Below are 14,193 nucleotides of genomic sequence, written 5' to 3' on the forward strand. Positions count from 1 at the left end.
AGATTACTTTATGCATAGAGTAGTTATGTGGGTACTGCATGTTGGTTGTATTTAGACACTGTATGGCAGTATTTACCCTGTGTGACACGGATAAGGTGTTCGTTATATTATTTTGGTATGGTGGTGGCACAGCAGTACGGAAGTGTTATTAGGGCATGATCATTTGGCCCCATTTCAGTATGCCAATTATATCGTACGGCACTATAGGATATGGTTATTTATACACAGTATGAGCCTAAACCATATAGGACCATGCATGGGCCTCTGCAAGAGGTGTACCAGGTTCCCATCAACTATCAGTAAAATACCTGTTACATTTTTCTATTACTGTATTATTTTACCCCGCACCTTTTACTCACTTACATAGCACTGACATATTCTGCAGCGCTTTATAGCCATAATCATCATTAAAGGGATTGTCCCATCTTGGACATCGGGGGCATATCGCTATGCTTTGCCCCATGCGGATCCCACCTCTGGCACCCGGACTTATGCTTAGAACAGAGCCTGGAAATTGACACTGCGCATGCGCGGCCGCCCTCTATTTATATCTATGGAAGTGCTAACGTGGCTATTCCCGTAAGCCCCTTAGAAGTGAATGGAGCGGCAGTCGCACTTGCGCAGTTTGCTTCCTATTCATTTTTAATAGGACCTCCGAAAATAGCCGAGCACACCGCTAGGCTGTTTTCAGCAGTCCAATCGAAATGAATTGAGGGCGGCCGCGCATGCGCAGTTCACCCTCTGGCACTTTGCGGGCTCCGTTCTAAGTATAGGTGCAGGTGTAGCATTTCTAGACAAAAGGGTAAGGTCTAAAGGATTTTCAAAATTTTATCAAACACCATGCGACATCAATAAACATGGCCCAAAAATTATACCAACGTAAACTGAAGCGGAAACGGACTTCATTCACACGACCGTATCTTCCATCCATGTGCCAACTACCTTTTTTACACCAACCGTTCATTTGTATGGGGCCAAGCACACATTCATATTTTTGCGAATCTGTATATCCGCTCCACACGTTATAGAACATGCCCTATTCTGATCTGCACTGCGGACGAGAATAGTCCTTTCTGTTGATTGGGGGTCATATAAATCCGCCGTGCACAAGGTAGATATACGTATTTTGCAGATACATGGTTTGCGGACCTTTGCATGAAGTCTACAAATTACCCTCATAATAAAAGGACTGGCTTTGTGCTCTGTTTTACAAAGACATGGCGATGGGTTGCAATTTTCAAGCAAACTCTTTCCCTGTCATTGCCACATATAAAGACGTCCACCGATCAGCCAAAATGATGGTTTGTCAGCAGATCATCATCTCTTCAAACCATAGGTCGATGAACAATCGCACTAACGATCATTCGTTCCCCTACAGTAGGATAATTGCTTTGTGTACTAAAAGAGGGACCATCAATATGCATTGTCGATCGCCTCTCATTTAGGGGCATATATTCTGCCCGTGTAAAAAAGGACCTCAAGTCTGTCACTATCCACGGCATCGAGGGGGCGACCACTAGCCATGAAAATGTAAAAACACCAATAGGAAAACAATATAAATGGCTGCCTGGGTCCCAAACAAAAGACGGACGTCCATATAACATTTCACCTGCTCCAGTAAGGTTAGGGCAATATGGCGTGCAATATCGCTTTACCACAGTGTGATCATTAGTTGTGCAAGTCGCCGCGTTTCCCTGGCCATACCTTAAACTCAGCTTAGCATTTTCTGCCACAAATCCATGGGGACTTCTATCCTAGTTGCAATGGCCGCACACCAGTTCTATTTTCCTGCATGACTGCTGGATAAATACCAAACCTGTGTACAGTCAATTCACGTTCCATGACGTTTCCTTCAGGTTAAACGAATCCCCGTTTCCATCATTTTCCTTCCTAAACGTCATTATATCTTTAGTGCTTTAGATACAATACTCAAGTGCTTCCTCAGTAAATAATGTAAAGCCTCCAGCCTTTGTCTGCCCCCACAGCCCTGGTGCATGGTATGTGCTCACCCTGCAGCTGGTGACCATCATTGATCATTGCTGCTCAATCGTTCGTCCACAACCTTGCTAATCTGTGCTCAAAAAAAGCTTCATAAAATAATATAAAGCATACATTGGGGGAGGGGGTAGACATAAATCATATAGGATGTCTATGGCGGCCGGCAGACAATCGCAAGGAGAATGGAGAACTTGGATTACACTTGCCCGGTCTTTGTTCTTTTAAGGTATAGACAAGGAGGAACAGCCGCTCACCTCCCACCAGTCTACTGAAGTAACATGCAAGGCTGGCCAAGGAGAAAGTGTAGGTTACAGATAACCAACATCTAGGACCCGCTTAGGCACATGAAGTTTCTACGGCACATCCTAAGAAAGCTGTAGGGAAATCCACAAGGGCAAGGAGGACCCACATTGTGGCGATTTATATATATTTTTTAAGATTTCCGAGCATAAAAAAAATAAAATATCTATATTATTTATATAATAATAATAATAATAAAAGTTCACCTCCTTTGTCACTCCCTTGGCAACACTAGTCTATTCCCCCCACCGTCCCTAGTCTCTGTACAACCAGGGTCAGTCATCAATGGGCGCACAGAGACCAGAGTGGATCAGAGACGTGCTGAGATTTGCTCAGATCTCCTCCACTTCGAGGCTACCATGCTCCATTGTGGATTTTTCTCTGCCAACATGGATGGAAAATCTTCAGAGTTTTGCATTCCACGTGGACCTACCTTGGGAAGTCTCCTAGGGCAATTTCACAGGAGTGTATTCCCCGTGTGTCAGCAGTATTTCCCGGGCTGAACGCTGCTCCTGTCACACGGACTCAAGGTATTCTAGGGATTCTAGGGATTTATAATGCTGTTTTCCTGCCGGACCTCGAGTGAACTGAATTGTAATGACCACATTATGCGAGTATAATTTCAGTGACGTTGCCCTTATGGTTCCATAGTTCAGAGCGAAACGTAGGTACTAACGTAAGCCATCGATTTCATACACAATCTTTGTCTGACAGGTTCATATGGAATGGGGGCACCATGTTTTTAGGGGAGAACACCTCTGTATTATAGTGGCAAATGAGGGCACCCAATGGTAGTATATGGCGTACCTATGGCTCCATGATAAGAAATCACAGCACTCTATTCACACCCTACAGCTACAGATAAATTCATAGCATGTTCTATAAAGATGCCAGAAGCTTTGAACTATTTGGTGGACGTGGTGCCCATTAGGCTCTCACTGGCATTTTTCAGCTCTCCTGAAAATGCCACATACTTTATATAGATATCAAACATACAGTTCTCAGAGGCCCCCAAAAAATGACAATGGTAGCTGACGAGGCACAGCACTCAGGCTCTGTTGAGGAGGTTCCTGCATCTAGACGCCAAGCAATAAAAACTTCCACCTAAAGCATGCCCGAAGTTTTCTGAAATGACAGTCATCTTCTAAGAATATGCTCCAAACATATGGGGTGGGGGGGGGGTGGGCGGTCCACCTCAGGTGTCAGGCTGTCAGCTATACTGGGGGGTGCTTCCAGGCAGCGAACTGTGAGAGACTTCAGAAATCAGAGGCAGGCGGCAGCCTCTGACAGTCTAGTGGCGCTAGCGCATCCTGCCATTGCCATTCATTGAATCATTTTGAATGGCTCAGGCGGAATGAGCAATGTCTCTGCAAGGAAGGAGAGCTGTGATTCTCTTAGGGTAAAGGACCTTTGATGACATCATGTGTGACCAGTAACATATCGATATTGCAGGTCACATGGCTATGAGGTAATCAAAAGGTCCTTTCTCTCTACCAGGAGTGTTGCTGCAGAAGTTTGCCATAATTGTGGAGCCTTTTTTTTGTGAAGATTATATCAGAAAAGGTGACAGGGGCTGTTATGCTAATATATTGTAAGCTACTGTATAGTGTGGAGTGCTATACTGTATACTGTGGGGTGCTGTATACTGCATACTATAGGGTGCTATACTGTATACTGTGGGGTGCTGTATACTGCATACTATAGGGTGCTATACTGTATACTGTGGGGTGCTATAAACTGCAGGGTTCTATACTGTATACTGTGGGGTGCTGTATAGTGCATACTATAGGGTGCTATACTGTATACTGTGGGGTGCTATATACTGCAGGGTTCTATACTGTATACTGTGGGGTGCTGTATACTGCATATTATAGGGTGCTATACTGTGGGGTGCTGTATACTATAGGGTGCTATACTGTGTGGTGCTGTATACTATATTCTGTGTATTGCATACTGTGGGGTACTGTATACTGGGCGATGTTATATACTATATACTGTGAGGTATTACACTGTATACTGCGGAGCGTTGTACGCTATACACTATGAGGGGCTGGAGTGTTATACAATTCAACAAATCTGACTCAGATAAATAAAGGGTATTAGGTTCTCCCAAATTAAAACTGGCCCCCCTACGGCTGATAGCCCCCAATTTACATTTATCCTATAATCTGTAATAATAATTCCACTCCATTTCATTAAAAAGTCCTCCGACCACTAAACACCGGCGAGCTATCGTAGTGTATTATTCTGCGTTCACTCCTGCATCAGGGATGTGGTTCTGTGCGCCGTCACCACTCGTCCCTCTATTGCTTCCTTTTCATTGATTAATCGCATTGATTATATGGTTTAGGGTCAGCTCCGACGATAGCCGTCCTGTAAAATCGCTTCATATGCTGCCCCCATAATGTTTGCCAGATCCCTGGCATCCTCAGGGGTAATGGGCAACGACACTATAAACGTGGCATAGGTTTTCTTAAAAATAAAAAATAAAATGACATTTACAAAATGATGCAAACATAAAGTAGACATATGGGGAATGTTAAGTAATAAATATTTTATGAGGTATCACTTTCTGTTTTAAAAGCAGAGAAATTACAATTTTTAAAAAAATTTGGTCAATTTGGGATTTTTTCATAAATAAAAGGTGAAATATATTGACTCAAATTTATGACTATCATGAAGTACAATGTGTCACCAGAAAACAAATCTCAGAATGGCTTGAATAAATAAAAAGTGTCTGGCCCGGGGTAGAATGGGTTAATATTTACCAGAAAAAAATAAACATGGGGCACAACGCAAAAGAGGGGTGACAGATTCCCTTTAAATTTCCGAGCAATTTTCTGTTTACTAGCGATAAATATTATTATTTTTTTATTTCAAAACAAAATAAATATTTTGGTATATTTAAATGTAAAAATAAAGTTTATTATGATTTCAGCAGGGGGGGGGGGGGGGCTGCCAGAGAAAGTACCCACCCCGGGTGCCAAACACCCTAGGCAGGCCACTGCTTACGAGCCACACCAGCCTTGCCCCCACATTACAGTCTGTTCTCAGAGACACTCAAGGTAAGAAGATTTTTTAATTATTGATGACACTTTTGCAATACAGATTTTTGGGGGCGCACTCAATAAATCCAGCACCCGCAAAATGAACCAGCATATAACCAACTTATCAGGGCTGGTCCCACCTCTGAATTCAATGGGGAAAGCTGGTATGGTTCAGCAAGCAGGAGGTAAGTATGCTCAGTGTGGTATATCCAGTGGATATGCCATACATTTTTAAAAGGGTTTTCCTGCTACAAAAATGTTATGACCTATCCACTGGATCCACTGCTGGGACCCCCCGCCAACCACAAGAACTAGGGTCCTGTGTCCCTTGTTTGAAGGCAGCGGCTGTTTTGTATGTGCACTGCTGCTCCACCAAATGTCTATGGGCCTTCTGAAGATAGACAAGTTTTGGCTAAGAGGGTTTGGATGGCAGCACCATGCATGCTCGACTGCTGCTCCATTCAAATGGGGGTATACAGGACCCCAGTTCTCATGGTTATTGGGGATACCAATGGTTGGACCCCCAAATGATCACATCACACTTATCCTGTAGATCGGTGAGAAGCTGTCATTCTGGGAAAACCCCTGGGGAACATCCTTTTAAGAATATGTAAACTTAACCAGAGCTGGGCAAAAAAAATAAAAAATAGAACCAGACATAAGGTAGGAATACAGAGATGAGCGAACTTCTGTTTTAAGTTCGGCGTCTAAAGTTCGGCTTCCGGTTAGCGGAGGATCCCGATATGGATTCCGAATTCCGTTGTGGTCCGTGGTAGCGGAATCAATAATGGTCATTATTGATTCCGCTACCATGGACCACAACGGAATTCGGAATCCATATCGGGATCCTCCGCTAACCGGAAGCCGAACTTTAGACGCCGAACTTAAAACAGAAGTTCGCTCATCTCTAGACTAGGAAACAGTCAACAAGCCCGACTACAGAGACCGCCTCAACCCCTAAGACAGTTATTTTTTTTCTATATCAAATTATCGTTCAGTGCTTACAAGTCATCAGAGAAAGCTACGAAGGAAGGATGAGAGATTTCAGCTCTGATGCCTACAGTACTGTGAACCTAGGAGTATGAGTTATGTAATGTAACAGGTCCACATCTACGGTCTGGGATCATCATATGATGGACACCAAAGTCTGGATTCTTTTATGGTGTCTACCATTCTGCCTCTGTGAGGTCCTTTTAGCCCCCCCTCCCCCCCCCATGCTTACAATGTGCCTTGCCATAACGACTAGTCAATCTGAGCCGGCCGGCTGGGCCACCGCTGGGTGCTGACCGGCCGGCTGGGCCACCGCTGGGTGCTTACCGGCCTGGGATTTGCCCCTAGATTAGATGCTGTGTTTTATAGTCTGAACCAGCCCAGAAAGCTGCAATCTGGTACAGTACTAAGGACAACTGCTTGTGTCATCTATAGGTCACATTATTGCTGTTAAACTACAACACCCAGCATTCTCTTTGGAGATTGTTGGATTATCCTCTATCTAGACTACATTCATCCCTACAGTCAGCAGTGTTATAGAGGCCTACTACATATCTTGGCAAATCTACTATTCAGGAGTCTAAATGCTGGATAACAACTCCCAACATGCCTGAAGCTGTCAGGAAAAACTGGGAGTTGTAGCTTCATGAAGGGTGGAGAACGACAGACTGCGGTAAAATATAATCCAGTGAGATGTGCAGGTATAGGAAGTGGAAACAGAAGCCTTAGGCCACCTGTGGATTACACGCGGCTTTTCTGTGCCGATTCCCACGTGGAAAAACTGCAGTGTAATACAGTCCCAGCAAAGTGTACACTCTGCTTATTCCTTCCATGCGGATTTTGAAATCCGCAGCATGTCCATTCTTCATGTGCAGATTACACCCTTTTCAATGCAAGGGTGAGATCTACAGCCATACTGGAGCAAATCTGCACCAAAAACCATGGAAATGTACCATGTAGAATTTGCACAAGACATGTAGAATTTCTACCTGTCTGCAGGTAGCCTTAGGAGGACGTTCAAACAGCTTTTTCCGCCGAAAAACCCTCCGGCGGCCGCATCCTTTGTGCCTCCCATACATCTCAATGGGACTAAGAATCACGGAGCGGCAGCTTATAGCTGAGCATGGACATGTCCGTTCTCGGCGTGGCTGAGACTTAAAGCCGCCGCTCCGTGATCCTCGGTGGTGCCTCCCACTGAGATGTATGGGAGGCAGAAAAAACATGTCCGCCAGCGAGTTTTTGGCAAAATTTTAGCGCGGATGTCCAAGCCAAAATTCCGCTGGCGAAGCCATCGTGTGCGCGTCCGCCTTAGGGTCCTTACACACAGGAATTTGCACTTACGTTTTTGGGGGGGGGGGGGGGTTTGCAAACATACCAGAAATGCAGGAATTTTTTGTCTACCTGTGGTTTTGGCTTTGTTTTTTGTGGCGGTTTTCCTAGCGCTAATAGCAAACAGTGTGTTTGAGCGCTATCTTTTTTCCTCTAAGGCCTCTTTCACATGTCCATGATGACATTCATGACCAGATGGTCAGTGGATCCATATTGGGTGTGTGTGTGGTTTTTCACGGACACTGCTAGGCTGAAAACTCATTTCCAGAGCATTTCCTATCAACAATGCTTAAAAAATAATGGACCAAACATTGATGTCATTCATGTTGTGTAAGTGGTTTTCATGGACCCATTTTTCCCCCATTATCACAGATCCCTCACCCATGTAACAGTCTATAATGTGTGTGAGGTATCCGCGATAACGGACAGAAATAGGGCATGCTCCCGTGGTGTCACCACAGTGCGTGGAAAATCACTGATGCACACATTAAAGTCAATGGATGGGTACACTGTTGGTGGAGACCCCATACAGCACACTCCATGATTCACTGACGTGTGAAAGAGGAGATGTCAAAAAACCTGAAAAAAAACAAAATTTTTTTTTTAAAAAAAGCCAACATCTCCAGCACGCTGCGTTTTTTTTTTAAACCAAACCCCAGAAAGAACAAAAAATGTTCCCTAATGAACAAAACCACCACAAGCAAAAAATAAATAAATTACTGTGCGTCCTGCATTTTATATTTCCCATAACCTTCAACTAACGCCTCGAGCTTGCAAAAAAAAAAAAATAATAATTTTTTTTTTTTTAAAACACACAAAAGTGCACAAAAACCCCATTAAAAACCTACACGCGAAAGCATCCTTATGTGCAGAAAAAAACGTAGCGTAGTACACTTATTTTTCTTCCGTTTTTTTTTTTTTACAGGTCCGTATATTCATTTCAATGGGCTTGAAAAAATAAAAATATAAATATTATGAAAAGACTCCGTATGCATTCCGTTTCTGTATGTCCACATGTCCGTTCCGCAAAAAAATTAAAATTGAACATGTCCTATTCTAGGACAGGTATTATTACAATGGAAGAAAAAAAACGGATGCAACATGGACGTCTAATGAAGGTCAACCGTTTTTTTTTTTTGCACATCCGTGTTTTGCTGACCGCAAAATACACAAGGTCGTGTGCATGAGCCCTATAGGAGATTAGACATCTCTTGTACACTGCTTTTTTTTTTCCTAGGTGCGGAAATTGACCTGCTGTGCGGATTTTGAAATCTGCAGCGTTCGGTGGTGTTCTTCTTGTGTGGATTTCAACCTTTTCAATGGAAAGGTGAGATTTATGGAAAATAAATAGCATGGCTTTAGGTCTGTTTTTTTGGGCGATTTTTGTGCCGATTTTCTGGTGTGCAGCCGCCCTAAACCTGCAAGCGCTGTCGGGAAGAGTTTCCTTTACCGTTGGAACTTTTCCTTTTCTTTTTATCATTACAATCATGCCTGTCATTTATGTTTCCAATTTTCAACAAGCAAATATTTTACAAGTTAGTCATCACTCACTTGACTACTTTCAGTTTTTTGCCTAAGGGGGAAAAAATAAGTTAAAAATGGAAACAAAAAAGTCGGATGGAATTCGAGTCACATACCAGTAATAGGCGAAAACCCTAGAGAGGCCTAAGACTTGCATGCGACTTGTATGAAGACAGCAGTCACCCATCTATTCAAAATTCATACAATTTATTTGAGGATTTAAAATCCCCCAAATTTCGGTAAGGATTTCATGTAACCCTGCAGCCTAAGCATTAGGCTACATGCACACGACCGTATGAGTTTTGCGGTCTGCAAAAAAAACGGATGACGTTCCGTATGGCATCCATTTTTTTTTGGCGGATCCATTGTAATAATGCCTATCCTTGTCCGCAAACTAGAAAAAAAAAATAGGACAGGCACTATTTTTTTTGCGGGGCTACAGAACGGACATACGGATGCGGACAGCACACAGTGTGCTTTTTGCGGACCCATTGAAATGAATAGGTCCGCATCCTATCCGCAAAAAAAATAAAAAATGGAATGGACACGGAAACAAACAACGTTTGTATGCATGTAGCCTTAGGCTAGGTCTACACGACGACATTTGTCGCGCGACATTTTGTTGCACCAATGTCGCGCAACATTTTTTATAATGGCAGTCTATGGTGTCGCACTAAGCACATGCGACAGTCGCAGAGAGACACCATAGACTGCCATTATAAAAATTGTTGCGCGACATTGGTGCCACAAAATGCCGCGCGACACATGTTGCAGTGTAGTTGTGCCCTGTCGCGCGACAAATGTCGTCATGTAGACCTAGCCTTACTTAGATGTTTAAAAAAAAAAAAAAAAAGAAGAAGGAGGGTGATTTTAGGGGTTGGTTGGGTGAAAGATTGACAATTTTTGTAAGTGATGATCCTCACCAAAGCCGCCCTAATTCAGATGAACAGAACTGATTTTTAGTCCCCAATATTCAACAAACTGCAACAAAAGCTGCCGCTTGTGAAGGCCCCCCCCCCCCCCCCCCCCTTGGGCTCCGTGGATATTGTATCTAAGCTTTACATTCGGGAGAAGAGCCACAAAGGTTCCATATACCTGACGGAGGCCGAATAATTGTCCTTTAGGCCCCATGCACACGACCGTATTTCGTCCGCATCTGATCGATTCATTTCAATGGGGCCCAAAACACGTGGACAGCACACCGCGTGATGTCCACAGCCACATGTTCCGTTCCGCCATCCTGCAAAGAAGATGGAACGTGTCCTGTTCTTGTCCGTTTTGTGGACAAGAATGGGCATTTTGAACATAGGGTGCTGAACAGGAAAATGTGGGACGCACTCGGCCAAAGTGTAAAATGGATACGTTCACGCGCTTGAGGCCTTAGCCTTCATCAACTGGTATATGTCCGCATACCTTTGTTTTCGCCTGCAGTCTGCGCTTTTCTAAACAGTGCGCTATTGCAAAAAAAAGTATATTTCATATTATATTACACACGCACTGCGTGGTACACTTTTTTTTATATTGGAAGTCTATGGGCACTGCATGCTTATATTACAGTATCTGTCTGGAAATCTTCGCTACGTACGTCACCAAAGACCAGACCCAACGTGCATAGAGCCTAAAGCCGGCTTCACCCCCAACATTTTAGGTGCCCGCTTTCTGAACAACTTGTCATTAAGGCTCCATTCACACGTCCGTGGTGTGTTGCGGACCCGCAAATTGCGGATCCGCAACACACCCGCCCGGCACCCCTATAGAAATGCCTATTCTTGTCCGCAAGCTGCGGACAAGAATAGGACATGTTCTATCTTTTTGCGGAGCTGCGGACCTGAAGATCGGGGCCGCGCTCCGCAAATGCGGATGCTGACAGCACACTGTGTGCTGTCCGCATCCATTCCGTCCCCATAGAAAATGAATTGCGGAACGGATGCGGACCCATTTGCGGACGTGTGAATGGAGCCTAATGCTTAGTCTGTAAGACAATGCCATAAATGAACAACTATCGGCCCGATCTCAGGTGAAGTCTTTGATTTGAAGGTACCACGTGACCCGGGGCTTATTCCACACACATGGCAGTATTCACCGTGATTTTTAAAAACTTTTGGAGAACGGTTGCAATCACCACCATGCGCGAACAGGCATAGTATTAATTAAACTGGTCTCCAACCTGCGACCCTCCAGCGGTTTCAAGACTACAATTCCCAGTTAAAGGTCGTCATGGCATGATGAGCGTTGTAGTTTTGCAGCAGGAAGGACTACTGGCTTCTGTCTCTCATTCAGACGCAAAAAAAAAAATAAAAAATTAGCAATATTAATATTTCATTACAACACAGTTGTTTTTTTTTTTTTGACAAACTCGTCCACCGCTGCCTCGCGGCACGTGTCAAATGGGCGCTCTCTATAGCTCCTGAGTTACGTCCCATAATATCAACTGCAACGCTAAGTAAATGTCCATTAAAACACTCGGGGTTAAACGTAGGCCTGGGTGCTTAGGGTACAGTATTCTGATGATATGTTCCAGGTAAACATTTGCTCCCTTTCTCTTTCTATTCTCCGGTGTTCCTAGAAGGCCGGGTACCAGGAGCAATGATTCTGCTCCACATAGCAGGGCTGGTTTGCAGAGGCCGGAGTGGGATGTGTCATGGTAAACCAGCGCAGCCATACATATTACAGTATGCACGCAGGAAGTGGGCATAATAATTGGGAGAGGCGCATTCAAGTGATAGCATTAAACTGGTTGCAAAAAAAAGGGGGGGTTTAGAACGTAAAAAAAAAATCTAAATAAACCCCCAGCTGGAACAATGGATACATTGTAGACAATGCATCATAACAATACAATAAATGTATCTTTCCACAGAGCAGTATTTATAAACAATGTATCAGCTCTATGGTAAACACACACCGGATTCTGGCAATGGGTGCCCGGTATAAGGGGGGGGGGATAATACAAGCAGCTGATTCCCTGCAGAGAACAGCATCAGCCACAGCCCTGCCCTGGAAATAACCATCCTGCATCACACCCCATATACATACAATACAGTTACCATGTATCCATCCCCAGCAGTCAGACACCATACAAGTCTAGGTGACAGGGAGGAGGAGGGGGGGACACAAAATATACAATGTGACTGTAGACATCCTATATACCAGGGCCTAAGCTAAAGGCTGCAGCTTGGAACAACCATCTATATACCCTACAGGGGGTGGGGCTCTAGATAGATTGGGTAAGAGGGGGTACATTTACAGAAGATGGGCATGATGAGAGAGAGGGTCTTGCAGCAAGGCCCTGCCTTGGTATTGATGCTACTACCCTAGGGTGTGTGCATGCATCATCAAGACATACAAAGGGAGGAGGAGGAGGGGGGGGAGAGAGGCAGTTGACTTACATGGATGCAAGAGGTCTATAGGAGCTGTGCCTGCAGGAGAAGGAGAGCCACAGGGCCTAGTGGTGGATTGCAGCCAGCTGAAGCCTCACCATCACGGAGGGGAGCATGAGAGGGAAGGGAGAGGAAAGAAGGAAGGAGGGGGGAGGAGAGGAGAGCAGACAGAGAGAGGGGGAGAGGGTGGGAGGAGGAGGAGGAAGAGGGGAAGGATAGGGCTGCTGCTGCTTGTAGTGTTGCTGCTGCTGCAGATTCAGCCCATTGATTGCATGGAGGGATGGGAGGATCTGCTGCTGCTTTTTGTGCTGTCACCTTGCTGGGTGCAGGATCAGCTGGTGCAGTCTTCAGCCCTGGATCATCCTTGGTGCAGAGGATCAGCTGCTCTTGTTGTTGTGCTGCTTGCTCTTTCTCTCCCCTCCCTGGTTGCACAGTATTTAATAACGTCTCTTCCTCTCTTTGCACAGAGTGGTAGTCCTCCTCCTCCTGCCTCCTCTTCCTTTCTCCAGCCTCTCTGTGTCTATGTGTCTCCCTCTGTGCATCTTACACCCTTCTGCCTCTAGGATGACCACTGGGTCCTACCGCCTGCAGCTAGCTCTCTATCTCTCTCTGCTAGGAAATCCATCACAGCACTACAAAGGGAGGAGCCTCTTTTTTTTTTTTATGTGTGTGTGTGTGTGTGTGTGTATACCCAGCAGCAGACAGGTGAGCTTTAACCTCTGAGCTGCTGGAAGAGAACACACTGTCCTGGACTTGCTGTCACTTGCAGTTCTTTCTCCAATAGGTGTGTGTGCAATCATGCAGGCAAGGATTTCTATAGTTAGAGGTAAGGTAAGTGTGCAGGGGGTAGTAATGCATTGCATTGCAGTGAAAGGTAAGGCAAGAGAAACTGTTGCTGTGCCAATAGGAAATATGCGCGCACACAAAGGTATTGCCATTATAATCTGTCGCCTAACTAAAGGGCATGGTGATAAACCAGAGAAGTTGGACATGTGCCCCTGGTGCCAATCAGCCCTGGCCAGGGTATTTAGAGACAAGGCTAGGGCAAATAGGTTATTGCCCTAAGGGCTCAGGCACACGACCGTATGTATTTTGTGGTCCGCAAAACACAGATCCGCACAAAAAAACGGATGATGTCAGTGTTACATTCGTATTTTTTTATGGATCCATTGTAACAATCCTTGTCTGCAAAAGGAACAAGAATAGGACATGTTCTTATTTTTTTGCGGAATGGACTTTACGGAATGCACACGGAGTCATTTCCGTTTTTTAATGCGGCCCCATTGAAATGAATGGTTCCGCAGACGGGCCACTAAATTAAATCGGAATGGACATGGACAAAAAAAATACGTTTGTGTGCATGAGCCCTAAGTTAGGGATATCCAACCTGTGGCCCTTCAGCTGTTTTATTATTTATTTTATGCATTCATATAGCTGTTGCAAAACTACAACTCCCAGCATGCCTGGATAGCCTACACCTAAGGCCTCCTGCACACAGACGTGTGCGCCCCGTTGCCGTATTCCAGACCGCATTTGCGGGATCCGCAATACACGGGTGCCGTTCCGTGGGCATTCCGCATCACGGATGCGGACCCATTCACAGGAATGATGCGGAATGGTGCGGAACGGAA

General features: G+C 44.8%; 1 protein-coding gene across 4 annotated transcripts in view; it reads right to left on the reverse strand.

Annotated features, from left to right (window-relative positions):
- Window positions 1-13,195, reverse strand: part of AKT1 (AKT serine/threonine kinase 1) — a 109,870-nt gene extending 96,675 nt beyond the window's left edge. For 2 of the 4 annotated variants that reach the window (XR_005774938.1, XM_040412784.1), the window contains exon 1: window positions 12,572-13,195. The gene's annotated coding sequence lies outside the window, so the exon portion shown is untranslated. The remainder of the gene's footprint in view (window positions 1-12,571) is intronic. The other 2 variants (XM_040412783.1, XM_040412782.1) reach the window with 2 other exon arrangements.
- Window positions 13,196-14,193: the final 998 nt, after the last annotated feature.

This window comes from Bufo bufo, chromosome 11, assembly GCF_905171765.1.
Source record: "Bufo bufo chromosome 11, aBufBuf1.1, whole genome shotgun sequence".
In the NCBI taxonomy this organism is placed as follows: Eukaryota; Metazoa; Chordata; class Amphibia; order Anura; family Bufonidae; genus Bufo; species Bufo bufo.